Source organism: Balaenoptera musculus, chromosome 13, assembly GCF_009873245.2.
Source record: "Balaenoptera musculus isolate JJ_BM4_2016_0621 chromosome 13, mBalMus1.pri.v3, whole genome shotgun sequence".
Lineage (NCBI taxonomy): Eukaryota > Metazoa > Chordata > Mammalia > Artiodactyla > Balaenopteridae > Balaenoptera > Balaenoptera musculus.
Window position 1 is genome coordinate 84349357 of NC_045797.1, and position 17345 is coordinate 84366701.

Below are 17345 nucleotides of genomic sequence, written 5' to 3' on the forward strand. Positions count from 1 at the left end.
AGCAAGGACTTTGTTTTATTTACTGATGAATTCCAAACGTCTAAAACAATAAATATTCCAATAAATATGGGAAATAAGCAACTGTACTTTAATAGCATTTCCCCTATCACATACTTAAAAATTACTACTACTCTGAATCTCTTCAAATGCTCAAACTATCACAAAATTGAAGTTGAAATTTATCTTTCTAACGCATGAAAGTCCTAAGAGATTTTTCAGAAATAAATTGATTATCAAATGTCAACTCTCAGCTTGCGGGATCTTAGTTCCCTGACCAGGGATCGAACACAGGCCCTCGGCAGTGACAGTGCGGAGTCCTAACCACTGGACCACCAGGGAATTCCCAATGCCAACTTCCTGTACAATGCAGCACATCTGTAAAAAATATAATGTTGAGTCTCACTGCATTTGGTAAGGTCTAGCTAAGTTATTCACAAAACAACCTCCAGATCATGTGAACACGTTGATCTATTAAGTAGAATTGTTTGGCATTATCTATCTAAATGCTAAATAGATGATTTTGACTTTGATATAATTGATAATAAGATGTTCTTCTAGGGAGTAATAAAGACTATATACAGCTTTTAGAAGCTAGTCCTGAGAAATAATAAGTCCCTGCTGTCAACATATAAAATGTGCTTGCCTTCATATTTTATGTGCAAGACTAAACTGATATACTTCTAATCAGACCTGATAAAGTGGAAATGGCAAAGAACAAACATTTTTGAGAGATATGAAGGATAAAAGAATTGACAAGAAAATGACAGATGGATTGGAGAATTTGGAAGGTGTTGTCAAAAAGTTGAGTTGGTATGGAGATTTCTTGAAAAGTGTAAAAGTGAAGGATTGGGAGTGTACTACCACTATTTGAAGAGGAAGATGAAGAGCCTGATTTTCGAAGTGTGAAGTTTCGGGTGTCAGAGAGACATTCAAAAGGAGACACTGTGGAGGAAAGCCGGGACGTGATAAACAGGCTCCCAACCATCCCACGTTTAGAAGGCAAATAAAACACACCAGAGACTCTGCTTTTTCCCAACTACCTCTCCTCAGGCATACCTTCTTTCTCACTATGCCCACTATGACCCAGTTTAAATAGCTTATTAAAATGCACCCCCATAGTAGGAAGGAAGTTAGAGGGTACAACTCTAAAAAGAACTATATATAATGCTAAGAGCTCAGACTCTGAAGGTAAGCTCTGAGTCCTAGCTCTGCAATTTACTAGAGTCATGACCATGGTTAAGTTACTTATTCTTGCTAAACCTTAATGTTCTTCTCTGTAAAATGGGTAAAATAAAAATTCCCCTTTTAGAGAGCTTTGAAGAAAATAAAAGAGGGGTCTAGCAATTAAAAAAAAAATCCCCATAACGTTGGTGTGAGGATTGAACAAGATAGTTCATGAAAAGTGCTTAACCTAGTTCCCAGCACATAGTATTTAGTAAATGGGAGCAATTCTATCGTAAGATTTCTATACGACCCACATTTAGCCCACCCTGGAGGTGGGGCTGTCAGCACATCAGCACCATAAGGGGCCGGGGTCAGAGTCAAATATGCCCAGAAGGAGCGGTTCTGCCATCGTACACTGGCAACTGTCCTTTTGTTCTCTTCAGACTCTTAGACGTCACAGCATATTCATGTCATCAGTACCTCTGGCTATCGTTCCTGTACTTGGTCAAATCTCCCAGGCTGCAGGGACTTTGTGACACCTCTCCACATGTCATAGGACTTCCTCTCACCCTCAACTGCTTGCTGGTCATTAACCTGTTTCCTCCACCATTTTCTCCTCCTTGGTGTGAAACTTGCTTTTTGAGGTCCAGCTTGAAATACTCCAAAACACTCTGCGCTGCCGGTCGCACTACCGTTTTGTGTGGGGCACCATTTGTGGGCAGATCTGTTCACCGGGACATGAAATACTCATGTTACCATGAATACCGTGAAACTCACATGCAAAGAGGTCACAACAGAGTGAGAAATGGATGGGGAAGCGCCTTTCAAATCAGGGCGACTTCACTGGCGGACAGAGAGCCGTGGAGCTTGTGCGCAGTATTTTTAGTTACAAAGACGTCTGGGGATGGGCAGGGCAGTGGCGAGTCAGTGCGGTGTCAGGGAGGAAAAACAGGAGGATCCAGTTTGCACAATGCGCTCACCAGAGTGTTGCCCCAGAACAGGGCTCGCTTTAGAAAAAGACCCCACGTTCAGATAAGGAGGAGGAACCCTGCACTGATCTTAGAGATTATTAGGGTGTCAAAGACTCAGACGAGTCCTGAAAATAAAGAAATCCTTCGGACAGCTTAAGTGCACACTTTCTGGAATGATGGGACCCCAGAACACTTCTCTGTGCTGTAAATAGAAAGTTCTACCACCAAACACCCCCTTCTGGGTGTTTCCTGTCACACTTCATTCTGGTCCGACGGTTGTCCTTCTCCTGGACCTTGATCTTTATGATTACAATACTTGTAATTAATACACATGACTCCCCCTCTAGCCACAAATAAACTACTGTTTTAATCATTTTTTGTTTTTCTCTTAGACTGGAATCCTTTCTCTTTGGGCCTCTGGTACATTCCAATAGTCACCAATTCCACTCACCCTCTTAGCTATGATTTTACGGATGTTATTTCTTGTATTAATAGCCTGTGAGTTTTATTTCTTAGAGCAGGGCTGTCCAGTAGAGTTTTCTGTGATGATGAGAATGCCCTCTCTCTCTGCTCTGTCCAGTACTCTAGCCACTAGCCGCATGTGGCTACAGAGCACTTTAAATGTGGCCAGTGCAATGGAATTTTTAATAGAGCTGAATTTTTAGTTTTGTTTAATTTTAATCCATTTAAATTTCAGGGGCCACACATGGATAATGGCTGTCGTTTTGGACAGTGCAGTCTTTGTGGGTCCTCTATATCTGTATCTGGGAGAGAAGGAGGAAAAAAGTCATGTTGACAAGGTAAAGCCACAGTGACTCCTACTCTGCAAAAAGCGTTGTTGATCACCAATTATCTCTTTAAAATACATCATGTTGAATATTTTTCTGATGTGCTATCTGTGCAATTTTTTAATACCAAGAAAATAGATTAATTTTGGTATATTATCGAGGAAAAGTACTATTAAAGTACAGGAGATGAAACCGCTTAGTGGCGAGGCTAATAGAGACTAACAGGAAAAGTTTGGAAAGACACGCCTTAAATAATGACGGAAAAATTAGAAACCATCTCCAGGGATGTTTAATTTGGATCAATTCTGATGTAAATTGACTTTCCAATGTTCCAGGGGAAAAAGCCAACATTTGAAAAATAAAAAATCTATATAACCAAAGTACCTGCGCAGTCCTATGGCCCATTTTTCCAGGGTGGAGGGGCTGGCCTTCCATTTGGTAAGAATACAACACAGGCTTCTTAGTGTTCACAAAAGGGCACCTCATGCTTGGTAACTGGAGCATTTGGATCTCCCTTCTGTTTACAATATTGGTATGTACTTTGGATACTTATTAGAGACTCAAGTAATGAATTGTTCACACAAAGTTCCTGTCAGAAGTCCGGCTGAGACAAATGGTATCTGGAAGGGCTTTGTCCCTCAAGGTTCTCTAAGTTTATCCCAGTATCAAATCTAATCTCTAGAAAGCATGGACTCAACTTGTATCCCCTTGGCACCTTCGTCATAGAAGAAAACTTCACATTATGCCTCAGCTTTTATCAAAAGGCCACACAAGAAACAGCCATAAGTAGAACTTCTGTGCCTTCCTTGTGAGGCTACTGGGGGCACATTGTCCAGGGTTATTCATGCTATCTACCGACTGGAGAAATTTGGCTCGGATACCAGAGCCAGAAAATGCTTGTTTCATGATGAACTGGAATGTTTCATTTTGTAAGGCAATAAAAAACATGTTCTGTTTCCCTCACTGTCTCCTTCCCCAGGAAACTCAGAGCTGGTTTTGTGCTTATTTGCAGTAGATTTTCTCAGCCCAAGATTTCTATTATAATTTTTTCTTATCTTCCCTCACAAAAATTTGGTCATTTTATTTTTGTTGTTACATTAATGATTTTATTACAGTCACAATTTTTGTGGTACTCTGCACCAAATCCATTTTGGAAGAGGTGACAAAGATTCTCTCCTTGACCAAACTCTACTCAGGCTCCCCTGAACTTTTCAAATAAGCCCGACTTTTCGACTTCTGTGTTCCTTTCTGTATTATCCAATCTTCGCAAGAATCCTGCTAGGTCAGTTTAGAAAGAACCCCCATCCTCGTTATCTGATCACCACAGATATATAATCAGGTTTCTCATCCTCAACTCCCCCCAGGTGATGCCTGATCCCCCTGGCCTGCCTCTAGCAAGAATCCTGCTAGAACCCCCCTTAATCCTGATGCTTCCTCTTAGTAGTTTTCCATCCACTGACCCCTGCCCTGCTCCTTCACTATGAATTCCCACTTGCTTACGCAGTATTCGGAACTGAGCACGGTTCTAGATTGAGGTCTATTTTCCCCTATTGCAGGATTCTTGAATAAAATCTGTTATTGTTTTAGCTACTATCCAGCTCTGGTTTTTTCCTTCACAGAGGACAGAATTTAAATATAAATTTATGTATATAGATTCATTTTCCTTCCTTTGTCCCCTAAAAAATTGGGACACCTTCTTATAGTTATTATTCTGAAACTTTGGCTTCAACACCAAGAGTCCAGTCAGTGTTTTAGAGCCGGTCCCGAACCTTCTCTTCCAAGGTGTTCCTTCAAACAGCGGGCAGGTCCATTCCACGTCGCCATGTCACTGTGGGTCACAACTCACCAGCAGAACAGTTTGTCAAGTGTCATTCCATCATTTCTTGTTTCAGGAAATAGCCCCAGAGCCCCTGTCATTCAAAACAGAAACAAGGGCTCTGTAGCCCAGTTTTAAATGTTCTTCTATTTCTTTCATATCCCTCCACAGTATCAGCTGAAATCCCTTTCACACCAAAAGCCTTCATCAAAGGTGTTTTCAGTAAATATGCTTCCTTCCAAGTAAACTTCAGAAAAAAAAAACGTCTTTGTTGGCTGAAGGCATATTTTGCTAGATTAAGTGGAAAATAAATTTCAACTTCATGCTGCTTTACTTTCTTTACTATATGTTAATTATAAACATTGCAAAAAATAATTTATATAATACAGCAAAAAGCATTCTCCAAAAAATGTTTAGGTCTGACACAGTTCACAGATGAATCCAGATCTTTTCCCCTGACCCTCATACCTCTACTTTAACATTCTTCTCATTTTGCTTATGATGATCAGAATTAAATATGAAACATTTCCTGCCTTCTAGATAATAAAAGGGAAGTTCTTCACCTAAGAGTTTTAAAATTAAAATCTTTTCAGGGAGTGTAGATTTGCAAAATAAAACAAAGAGCTATGTTGCTGGCCCCCCCGGGACACTTTTCTCGATAATGAAGGACAATCTGGTTCAAAAAAGGTGGGTAAAATATTCATCTGGCTTATTGCAGACGAATCTCATGGGACAGAGATGAATATTTTTGTGCTCACTTAAAAAATATAGGCATTCCTTGGATGAAGAAGATGTGGTACATGTGTGCAATGGAATGTTACTCATCCATAAAGAAGAACAAAATGATGCCATCTGCGGCAACATGGATGGACCTAGATATTGTCATACTGGGTGAAGTGGGTCAGACAGAGAGAAGCGAATATCATGTGATGTCACTTATGTGTGGAATCTAAAATAAGTGTACAAATGAACTTATCTACGAAACAGAATTAGAGTTACAGATGTAGAGAACAAACTTATGGTTGCCAGGGGTAAGGGAGGAGGGGAGGGATAAGTTGGAAGATTGGGATTGACATATACACACTACTATATATAAAACAGAAAACTAATAAGGACCTACTGTGTGGCGCAGGGAACTCTACTCAATACTCTGTAATGGCCTATATGGGAAAAAAATCTAAAAGAGAGTGGATAATATGTATGTGTATAACTGATTCACTTTGCTGTACAGCAGAAACTAACACAACATTGTAAATCAACTATACTCCAATAAAAATTTTTTAAAAAATAGGTATTAGGAGAAATCTGGCTCTCTTTCCTACGGCTCTTTCAACATTTACTTGCTTTTTCTTTTAACTGAAAGCTGTGTGCATGTTAAATTACTCATTTGAGGGTACTGTTAGTTATCTGATATATATTGTAAATATATGTACATTGCAAATCATACGCATATAAGGTAAGTAAAATGTTTTATTTTGCTTATATTTCAAGAAATATAGACCACATAGCAGTAGGCTTTGGAGTAAGGTAACTGTCGCTAGTGAAAAGTTCAGGCCTCTAAAGATGGTAATAACACTGTAGTTACTGTCATGCAAAAATCAGAATTAGCAAATAAATTTCTTCCTGACCAAGTACCCTCAAGACTGTTTTCTTTTAAAATCTCTAGGATACCTAAGGGACTTAAATGTCAAATATCATTCAAAAAAAAACTCATAAAGCTTGATTAACTGATAGAGTTGTTTTACCTGCTGCCTGAAGAGTAGTAGTACTGGTTTTACTACTCAGAACTCGCAGGACTATTACTGCAGCCTCAGCAGCTTAGTACCAAAATTTTATTCATGGGTCAATAGGAACAGCAAAAACTTTCACTCCAGGTTTCTTACCCTTGAAAGCTATTTAGCAGGGAACTGGAACCTGTGTATATACGGACAAAGGCCAGTATTGTTTCTGAAGCCAGTATCACTCCTATGATAATCTGGGGAAATTACAGCCACACGATTTCAGAATTAGAAAATAATTTAGACACCATCTCGCAATTTCCTCATTTTACTGATGAGGAAAGTGAGACCCAAGTGTGGCTTATTGGAGATTAGTCAGCTAGATACTGAGTAAATTGAGATGAAGATTCTCTACTCTTGCTACTGAACTATGTTACGTACATGTATTTCTGGGTAAAATGTGGCTTTTAGTTAGGGAGTATGAAAGATCTGATGCCACCAAATTATCAAGGCAAAGGATTAAAAATGAATCACAGCTGTTGGGACTTCCCTGGTGGTGCAGTGGTTAAGAATCCGCCTGCCAATGCAGGGGACACAGGTCCGACCCCTGGTCTGGGAAGATCCCACATGCCGTGGAGCAACTGAGACCGTGCACCGCAACTACTGAGCCCATGCGCCTAGAGCCCGTGCTCCACAACAAGAGAAGCCACGGCAATGAGAAGCCTGTGCATCGCAACGAAGAGTAGCCCCTGCTCACCGCAACTAGAGGAAGCCCATGCGCAGCAATGAAGACCCAACACAGCCAAAAATAAATAAAATAAATAAACTTATTAAAAAAAATTAAAAAAAAAACCACAGCTATTAAAACTGTTAATTCAGGGAGTTCCCTGGCGGTCCAGTGGTAAGGACTTTGCGTTTTCACTGCCGGGCCCTTGGTTCAATCCCTGGTCGGGGAACTAAGATCCTGCAGGTGTGGCCAAATAAATAACATAACATAACATAACATAACATAACATAACATAACATAACATAACATAACATAAAACATAAAACCATTAATTCAAATGCTGATGAGGGAACATTGTAAAGGAAGGATCAGCCTGTTAACACCTGAATCCCCTTTAACATCACCCAAAACGACACAGCCACATATTACATCTGCCCGTGCAATGCAATTGGAATTACACATTACCACCTATGAAAGATTCTTGCCCCCAAAATCAAACCTGAATCTGATTAAGGCTCTAGATCTAACTACCTCTTGAAAGGAAATCCTGAGGATAGAGGAATATGTTAAACACCACCACAGGGAAAAAATTGGCCGAATCCAGACTGGAAAATTCTGCTGAATGGATGGTCCTGTTTCTTCAACAACAACAACAGAAGAATGATAATAAGAAAGAAATCAGAAAAGAGAGGAGTATTTTTATCCATTAAAAGAGACCTAAGAGATGCAGACTGTAGAGAACAGACGTGTGGACACAGTGGGGGAAGGAGAAGGTGGGACGAATTAGGAGATGAGGATTGACATATGTACACTACCATGTGCAAAACAGATAGCTAGTGGGAACCTGTTGTACAGCACAGGGAGCTCAGCTTGGTGCTCTGTGATGACTAGATGGGGGGGATGGGAGATGGGGTGGGAGGGAGGTCCAAGAGAGAGGGGATATATGTATACATATAGCTGATTCACTTCACTGTACAGCAGAAGCTAATGCAACATTGTAAAGCAATTATACTCCAATAAGTAAAAAAAAAGAGACCTAAGAGATATTCATCAAATGTAACACACGAACCTTGACTATCTCTTGATTCAAACAAACAAAATGGCAAAAGAGTTTAATAGGACAATCAAGGAAATTTGAACACTGGCTGACATTAGATGATATTAAGGTTCTATTCTTAATATTTTTAGGTGTACATTTTTTACAGCTACAAATTGAAGTATTTATGAATTAAATAATATAATGTCTGGGATTTGCTTTAAAGTTATCTATGTGGGGATGGGGGAGTGGGATGCATAAATGAAGATTTGATCCATGTTGATAATTATTAAAGCTGAGTGATGGGTATTCCTTATACTATTCTCTCTACTTTTGCATATGTTTGAGAATCTCCAGAATAAAAAAATTAAAAATAAAAATAAAACCAAGATAAACAGAATACGTGTAATAGACTTTATACATACATTCTGTTGACGGAAAATTTTTTATAGGATTTAAAGGATCATTGAGTCTATGATGTTTCTATTCAAAGTTATCTTCCTGTAACTTTGCTGGATAGCATCCCAACACTGCTGGACAGGTGGTACCTCTGGCATGTCTGTATTCTGCGTTTCTTATTCTAATGATCCGTTAGTGTGTCTGTCTCTCCCACTGTGAGCTCCTGAAGGGCAGAGGTTCTATCTTTCTGTACCTGGTCCATAGCACAATATTTGATGGGCACCAAGTAAAGAAATGAATTTGCAGGAAAAATGTTTTTCTCTTTTGCTATTTTAATCAAGATTTTATTTAGTTATGTTGAAATGCAAATCTGTCTTTGTTGTTGCTGCTTGTTATTCTGCCCTTATTGAAAACGGGTAACAATGTTTAAAAGAATCAAAAAAGAATAATCAAATCCCCATCTATAGTTCCCACCTTCTGCCCCCATCCTTTGATTTTCAAAACTTTCTTTATGAATAATTACTTAAAAAGAATTATTTCTGTGTATCTGCCTTGGAACATTTCCAGATTCTCAATCTCACTTAAGCTGAGATTTTTTAAAATTTCAAGATACCTGTACAAATTATTCCAATAACTTTTGAACATTACTTTTCATCTTTCATAAACAGAACTCTCACTCAATGTAGGGAACAAGAATTTCTTGATTCTTTAATGATCACATTGTTCAAATAAAAGTCACATAATGCTTTCCTATTCAGCTATCTGAAACTCTCCATTTCTTCCTTTCCATGTTGGAATTCAAAAACTACTAACTTAACTTCGAGAAATTGAAAGGGTAAAAAGAGGACGTGGTTGACTGTGTTTAAAGATCTTCCCATCCTATACATGCATGCTGCTCCTTCCATCAAGAGGTGGAGTGTATTTCCCCCTTTCTGAAACTGGGCTGGCCTTATGACTTGCTTTCATCAGTCGAGTGCAAGGAAAATGACCCTATGCCAGTTCCGGGCCAAGGCCTTAAAAGGCCTGGCAGCTTCTGCTCTCACCCCCTTGTAGCCCTGGGCTGCAATGTGAGGAAGTCAAGCTCTCCTGATGGAGAGAGAGGCCACATGGAGGAGCATTAGTGCCCAGCCAACAGGCAGCACCAAGGTCCCAGATGTGAGTGGGGCCATCTTGGATCCTCTAGCCTTAATTGAGTCCAGCTGACACAAAGTGGATCAGAGACAAGCCATTCCCATTGGGCTTTGCCTCAACTGACGATCCACAGAATGACTGTTTTAAGTGATTATTTTTAGGTGTAATTTGTTACATAGCTATAGAAAACTTATACAAAGAGGGAAAGTGAGATCCTTTCTCTGTGTTCAGCATATTTCTTGTTTGAACCTGAAATGCTAGTGTTCATTCTCTCTGCCTATCAAAATTCTACCCATCTTCAGAAGCTACCCAAAAGTTCAAGTATAAGAGACTGGCTGTTTCCAGGTAGTTTCCTCCTTAGGGCTGGGACAGAGTAGGTGTGAGATGGGTCTGGAACATATTGTTCCATAAATTCTTCCATATGCCAAGGAAGTAAGGAAGTGATAAAAAAAAAATTATAGGGCATACCCTAAGGACATAGGTGCCAGCTTGAAGGCTCCCAATGACCAAATCTGGGAAATTTGCCTCAAAATAATTAAATACAATAATGAATTGTAAAGCATTTAAAAAATAGGAAATCAGGAATTCCCTGGTGGTCCAGTGGTTAGGACTCCACGCTTTCACTGCTGAGGGTGTAGATTCAATCCCTGATTGGGGAACTAAGATCCCACAAGCCGTGTGGTGCAGCACAAAAAAAAAAAAAAGGGAAATCATTATTATCAAATTACAATAGACAAGAAAGAAAGAAAAGAAGAAGGAAAGAAAAAGATAAGTCAATCAACAGATAGACGGGTGAGAAGAAGGAAGGGCTCCGTTTTACACCAGAATGCTGAAGCCAAACATTAAATGAAGTGGGAGTACTGGAGTTGGAAAATCCCCACTCTGCAACCATCGTTGTAAAGATTGACTCTGGAAATCAATGGCTACTAAGTTTAAGAGAAGTTTTGATGAGGAGCAGGATATTTGCAAAATCTTAATATATCATTTCCTAATAAAACTATTTATTGGTTGCAAGGGAGAAAAAGAAACAAAATTGTACAGTGGGGAGATTGGACAACACCTTGACCAAGTGATCAAAATGAACATCACCTTTGAAGGACAGATGGCTATCACGGGCAAACAATACAACATTACCCCAATGCAATCATGAAGAAACAGCAGATAGGCACAAAATGAGGACTGTTATATTAAAAGCAGAAAAGATAGTGGGAGCTAGAACTATTGTCTTTGAAATTGTCCATGTCATGAAAGACAGGGAAAGGCTGTGGCTATATCCCAGGTTGATCAATGTTCCAGACTGATTGAGGCTAAAGAGACCTGATACCTCAAGGCAATACCTAACCATAGACTGGATCCTATGCTGGGAACATGTCCTAAGATTTAAAAATGCTGTTAGATCAACTGACAGAATTGAAATATGGATTGTAGATTGTTAGCTTAGATAAATGCATTATCTAGCAACATAGTTTATGAAGTTGATAACTGTGTTGTGGTTATTTAAGAGAAAATTCCTAATCTTAAAAAATACACACTGAAGTATTTAGGGGTAAAAAAGTCATCATGTATGTAACTTACCTTAAGTGATTTGGAAAAAAATGTGTGAAAAATAAATGAGTGAAGGAATAATAAATAGTGCAGATGACAAAGCAAATGGGATAAATGTTAACAGTAAGTGGATCTGAATCTGGATGAAGGGTATACAAGGGTTTCTTGAACTATTTTTATTTTTTGTAATTATTTTAAGGCTAAAATTATTTCTTAATAACAAGTTAGAAAAAAAGTTCTACTGTTCTAAGATATAGTTCATGAAACTATTTTTCGGTCCTCAAACCCAGGGGTCCCCAACCCCTGCCGCACAGCAGGAGGTGAGCAGCATCTGTCGCTCCCCGTCCCTCCCCGTCGCTCCCCATCGCTGGCATTACTGCCTGAACCATCCCCCTCACCACCTGTGGAAAAACTGCCTTCCACGAAACCGGTCCCTGGTGCCAAAAAGATTGGGGACCGCTGCTCACACCTACATTATTTCCCTTCTCTGAACACCTATAGCACTTCACTGTCTTGTTTTTGGTTTTTAATTTATCACATACAGCCTTGTATTGTTATTTAGCTGCTTCGGTTGTTTTGGGTGTGGAAGGCTGTACCTCATCTTCTTAATTGCATGTTAAGTCCTCAGCACGCTCTTTGTGACTCTCTCGTGTCCCCCGTAGAAGGCTGACACAGAGGAGGCTCTGCATAGTCTGGAAAGAGCTCTGAGCAGGAAATTTGGCATGAAGTCCCTGCTCTGCCACTCGATTGCTCTATGAAATTGGGCAAATTAATACATATCCCCGTGCCTCAGTTTCTCCATTTGTTAAATTGGCAGGCTATAAGGGGCTTTTCCTGTTCTAAAACCAGGGGTTAAATATTTGGTTACATGGGAGCAATTTTATATTCTAGAAATATCTTGTAAAAAAATTAGGAATTAGAATATGAGTTTCTCTATATTAAAAAATATTAGCATAGCAGGCTGCAGCTATTAAAAGTAATTCAACAATTCTGGGGAGTCAAAAAATCTTAGAGGTGACATTTTGAGCAAATCTGTTGAACCACACATAGATCCTTCTGTTTGTTTCATTTTGGCAACGTGTTTTCTTTACCATGAGTACCCTGATAATTGTGGACTGAGAAAGCTGATGCCCCTCACCCCACACGCTTGCCTTGTCTTTTTCAGCTGTTGTTGATTTTATAGCAATCTATCCACACTCTACCCAGCTTCCCTGTGGCTAATGAAAACACATGTGTAAGATACTTGGCTGAGGTGATTAAAGATGCCCGAGGTCCTTGGCAGTTTGATGTTCACTTAATAATTCTTCCTTTCTGACTTTATGATTGACGCTGATGATTTGAGCAAAGCACCAAGAAGAGTTTCAGTTTTTCTCGCTCCTCTCAGGGCTAACAATTGCTCAGTTTTCAGATTGAAGCTCATTCAAATACATATTTTGTTACTGAAAGATTAAAGTAATGGACATAAAAGGAGTCCCTCTATTTTATTGATTGAAATAAATGCTTTCTTTTAACTTGATCTTTGCCTATTTCATATCTATCTAATCTAACCATGATATTAGAATTTAAAAGGTGTCAGCCGTTTTTTGAAAAAATTTGATCCATTGATATAATAACAAAATATGCTCCAAGTTTTATTTATATCTACAAACAAAATTTCAGCTAATAAAAAGTTATTTGAGCATCGTGCTTTACAATTATCGAAGCTCCTATAATGTGTATGAGAATTAACTTAAAGGTGGTAGGTGCACTAAGATTAGACATATAGTTAAGGAGGTTTGCAGTTCATGGAAAGACTGTTAGATATATTTCTATTATCTCTTCAATAAACAAAAATAGTTTCAGAGTAAATGAACAAATGTGCAATAGCTAACACTTAAGGACGTATTAACTTAATGCACTTCATATGAATTTTTTAATGTTCTCTAAAAACTCAATGAGCTGTTCAATTATCAATGAGCTGGTTTCCTCTTGATCTTGTCATCTGTGGAAGTTTCAAAGACAAAAGTGGAGTTTCTAAAATTTCTTTTTATAAAAAATTTAATTAATTAATTAATTTATTTATTTTTATGGCTGCGTGGGGTCTTAGTTGAGGCATGCAGGATCTTCGTTGAGGCATGCACGATCTTTTGTTGTGGTACATGGGCTTCTCTCTAGTTGTGGCGTGAGGGTTTTCTCTCTCTAGTTGAGGCGCGTGGGATTAGTTTTCCCCGCGCATGTGGGACCTTAGTTACCCGACCAGAGGATCGAACCTGCGTCCCCTGCATTGGAAGCAGATCTTACCACTGCACCACCAGGGCAGTCTCTAAAATTTCTAATACTGGCATCACTGATGCTAATTTTGCTTATCCATTCAGGTTGAATCAGAGTTATTTAATTCTCCAGATGGGAACATGTGTAGTCAATTAGAATAGTTATGACGTCAGAAGGAATAATTTGTGTCATGCTTTATTTATTTATTTTATTTATTTATGGCTGTGTTGGGTCTTCGTTTCTGTGCGAGGGCTTTCTCTAGTTGCAGCAAGCAGGGGCCACTCTTCATCGCGGTGTGCGGGCCTCTCACTATCGCGGCCTCTCTTGTTGCGGAGCACAGGCTCCAGACGTGCAGGCTCAGTAATTGTGGCTCACGGGCCCAGTTGCTCCGCGGCATGTGGGATCTTCCCAGACCAGGGCTCGAACCCGTGTCCCCTGCATTGGCAGGCAGATTCTCAACCACTGCGCCACCAGGGAAGCCCTGTTTGTGCTTTATATTGGTTAATTTAACTTATATTGGGGATAGCGGAAAATTTTCCAGGATTGAACTTGTTGTTTTCATTGCTACTTTTTTTAAGGTTGATGAGAATTTTATCTTGTGCTATAAGCTCTTACAGACATCAAAATGGCCACGAGTGAAAATATTGTTCAGAATTTCCATCTTGTTAGTAGCAAACAGTGATGGCTCATTTGACTCTGTCACTGTTACTTCTCTAAATAAAAGTATAATTTTTGACTTTGTGAATATGATATCTTGGGGAGTAAATGTTTGATTTGTATATAGAGAATCAAATATATTACACAGGCCATCAAATGAGACCACTGCCCAAGGTCAAAGATGCATCTACAGCAATACCATTAAGGAGGAGAAGTAATATTGTGTGAAATTTATATCCATGTTATAACCGACTGCCCACATCTTTAGCAGGAGTATTGGTTTTTCTGAAAGGAAAGGATTTTCAGTACGTAGGTGAGTTTATAACCCACCATTCTCCTTTTAAATAAAGGGTTTATCTTTTCTAGAAATCCAAGATTTGTTTCAACTTGGAAATCCAGGGGCTTATTATGAGATTGCATACATTTTAAGATGAAGGTCAAACTTTTTTCACTAAATTGTTTGCCTGAGAAAATGTTTAGATCCCAAATCTGGACAAATATCTTTATTCAGAAGAAGTTTATACTTTCATATCTAATAGGTGGAAATTTGGCATTGGAAATACTACTATAAGTTTGTTTAATTAATACACTTAATAATTACCTTTATAAGAAAATCTTGATGACATAAATGTAACTTAGGAAAAAGTAAACATGGTCCAAAGCTTAAATCTGAATATTGTTTATGCATAATATGAAATATTTTAGATTATAAAGATGCATGTGTGTTTTTCTTTTCTAAATAAACTGTAATTCTTAACGAGTATACAAATATGAATTTGGGGTTAGGTATTTGGAAACTATTGATGGGTGAATTCATATTCTCTGATATGGTGTTATGTCTTAGGTAAAGTTAGCTGATTTGACGAGCATGCAATTCAATTAGAACATGGTTCAAATCCATACTTTAATATGTGTAGGTAATACTCTTAGTGATATTTATTTGGTGTTCTTTATTACTCATACTATTTTACTATAAGCTGAGTCAGATTTTCCTTGTCAGTATAGTGAAATCCACTATTTCAGCAAAACCTGCTCAGCAGGATCTAAGAGTTGTCTGCTTTTTACTTTGGAAACATTTAACATTTAGAGTCAATAAAGATACTATTATGAGTCTAGCGCTGGCATTGTGAAAATTAGAAACATGAAGTGGATCTCATATTTCTTAATGTTCTCACTTATATTTCATAAGTGTTTGGTCTAGTAATTATGCAAACAATAAAACACAGTCAGCTAGTTGATGGATATGTCTTTGCACATACATTTGGGTGTGTTCTGAGTGCTTGTTTTCTTTTGCTGTACAAATTCCCTTTCTTCCAACAGGAAATTTTTTAATGCATGAAACATGTCCTCTTATCTCATTTTGTTACTTTTATTCGTTACAAGAATTTTGATGAGGGAAATGTATATAATTTTTGTCATTGATTTAATGAAAATATTTGAAGGAAAAATTAGGAAAAAGTTGGAAGATAAAATTGAGGCAGTCTTATATAAGAAAAAACAAAGAGCTGGAAATAGGGAAAAAATTAAATAGAGGATCAATCCAAGAAGTCCAGTATTTTACAAATAAGAATTCCATAAAGAGAGAACAGACCATAATGAACGGGAGAAAAATATCAAAGAAAGAAGAAAATTTCCCTGATTGAAGATCATGTGTTTCTAGAATGAAAGGGCCACAGAAATACCCAACAATGAATAGAAAAGACCCACCTCAAGACACATCACTAAAATTTCAGAACATCAATGATAAAAGAATATCCAAAAGCTTCCAGAGGAGGAAGGAGAAAAACCCCCAAAAAACCCATAACAGGTCACACACAAAGAATCAGGAATTACAGTGGCATTTCTTAGCAGCATCGTTGGAACTTATAAGAAGATGGAGCAATGGCTTCACATTCTAAGTGCAAAATGGTCTCAATCTATTCTAGACCCAGCTTTGGCAGATGTTACAGATTGGTGAACTCAACACCCACCCTCCCTCTCCCTTTCTGACAGCCTCCCTCTGCTTTAGACTCTAGAAAGCTAAAACCCGTATTTGCCAGGCTCCCTGGCAGCGACAGTTTTGCATGTTACCAACGACCCATCACGCAAACCCATGAGAGACTTGCAGGGCTGAGATGTGAGAAGTGACAGCTACCTGGGGTATCTGACATTCTGGGGCATCTGTGGCAAAGGCTGTACTATCTCAGCATTCCTCAATCTTTTTTCCTTTTATTATTACTCCCCTGAGGAGTCTTTTTAGACTTTTTCCCCCTAATTAGTCCCACTCATGAAATTTAAATACTACAGATATACTATATATCTGTTTATGTGGCTAGATGTATGTGCTTTGTATTTTAAAGAGTAAGTTTTTTTGGCCTCCCCCTTCCTTCAAACAATTTTGCCCCCTATTGAGGCAATATTGCCCCTGTTGAGAATGCATGTACCATCTGGTCCCCTAAAATCCTAAGTATCAAACGGCAGGGGGTAGCTGGGCAGGGAGTGGGTACTGTTAGAACAGCCCCGCGGTGTGACTGAGGGTTGCTCCTGGCTGTGCAACATCCCATGCGCTCCAGTGTAGGAGAGACGTGGAAAGGGGTCCTTCCGTGACACCCTAAACCCGCACCCCCCCCCAAAAATAAATCCTACACTGAAGGCTTGCTTTAGAGTTAGAGAGCAGACAATCCAGAACAGATCAGGAGGAAGTAGGGTTCCAAGACAACCTGCAAAACATAAAACTGATAGATTATACAATGCATATGATCGTGGTGATAAAGAGTTTTAGGGTTGTGTGGTGGATTTAGAGATGAATTAGTGATAGGTACATGAAAACTGAAGAAAATGAAAGCCAAATGTTAACTCTAGGAAAAATACAAAGTAGTAGAGAAATGGAAACAAATCATAGTATATATGTGACTATCTTGGACAATATTTTTGAGGCCATAATAATGGAAACTCTGACTATTTACTTAACCCAAAGGAGTGATACAATTATATTGGGAGGATAGGGTTGGAGGGAGGATGGGAAAAGAGCTGTATTCTCACCAGGCATAGTAAAGTAGTCAATGTATAATGTTTAAAATGAGAAAGCCTTGAAATAGCAGTATAAACTTTTTTTTTAAAAGAAAATGTAGAGGACAATACAAATAGAGACAGTTATAAGAGTT

General features: G+C 38.7%; 1 non-coding gene across 1 annotated transcript; it reads right to left on the reverse strand.

Annotated features, from left to right (window-relative positions):
• Positions 1–266: 266 nt before the first annotated feature.
• TRNAD-GUC lies at positions 267–339 on the reverse strand. Its single transcript has one exon. It is a non-coding gene; the product is annotated as a tRNA-Asp (tRNA).
• Between the last annotated feature and the right edge of the window lie 17006 nt (positions 340–17345).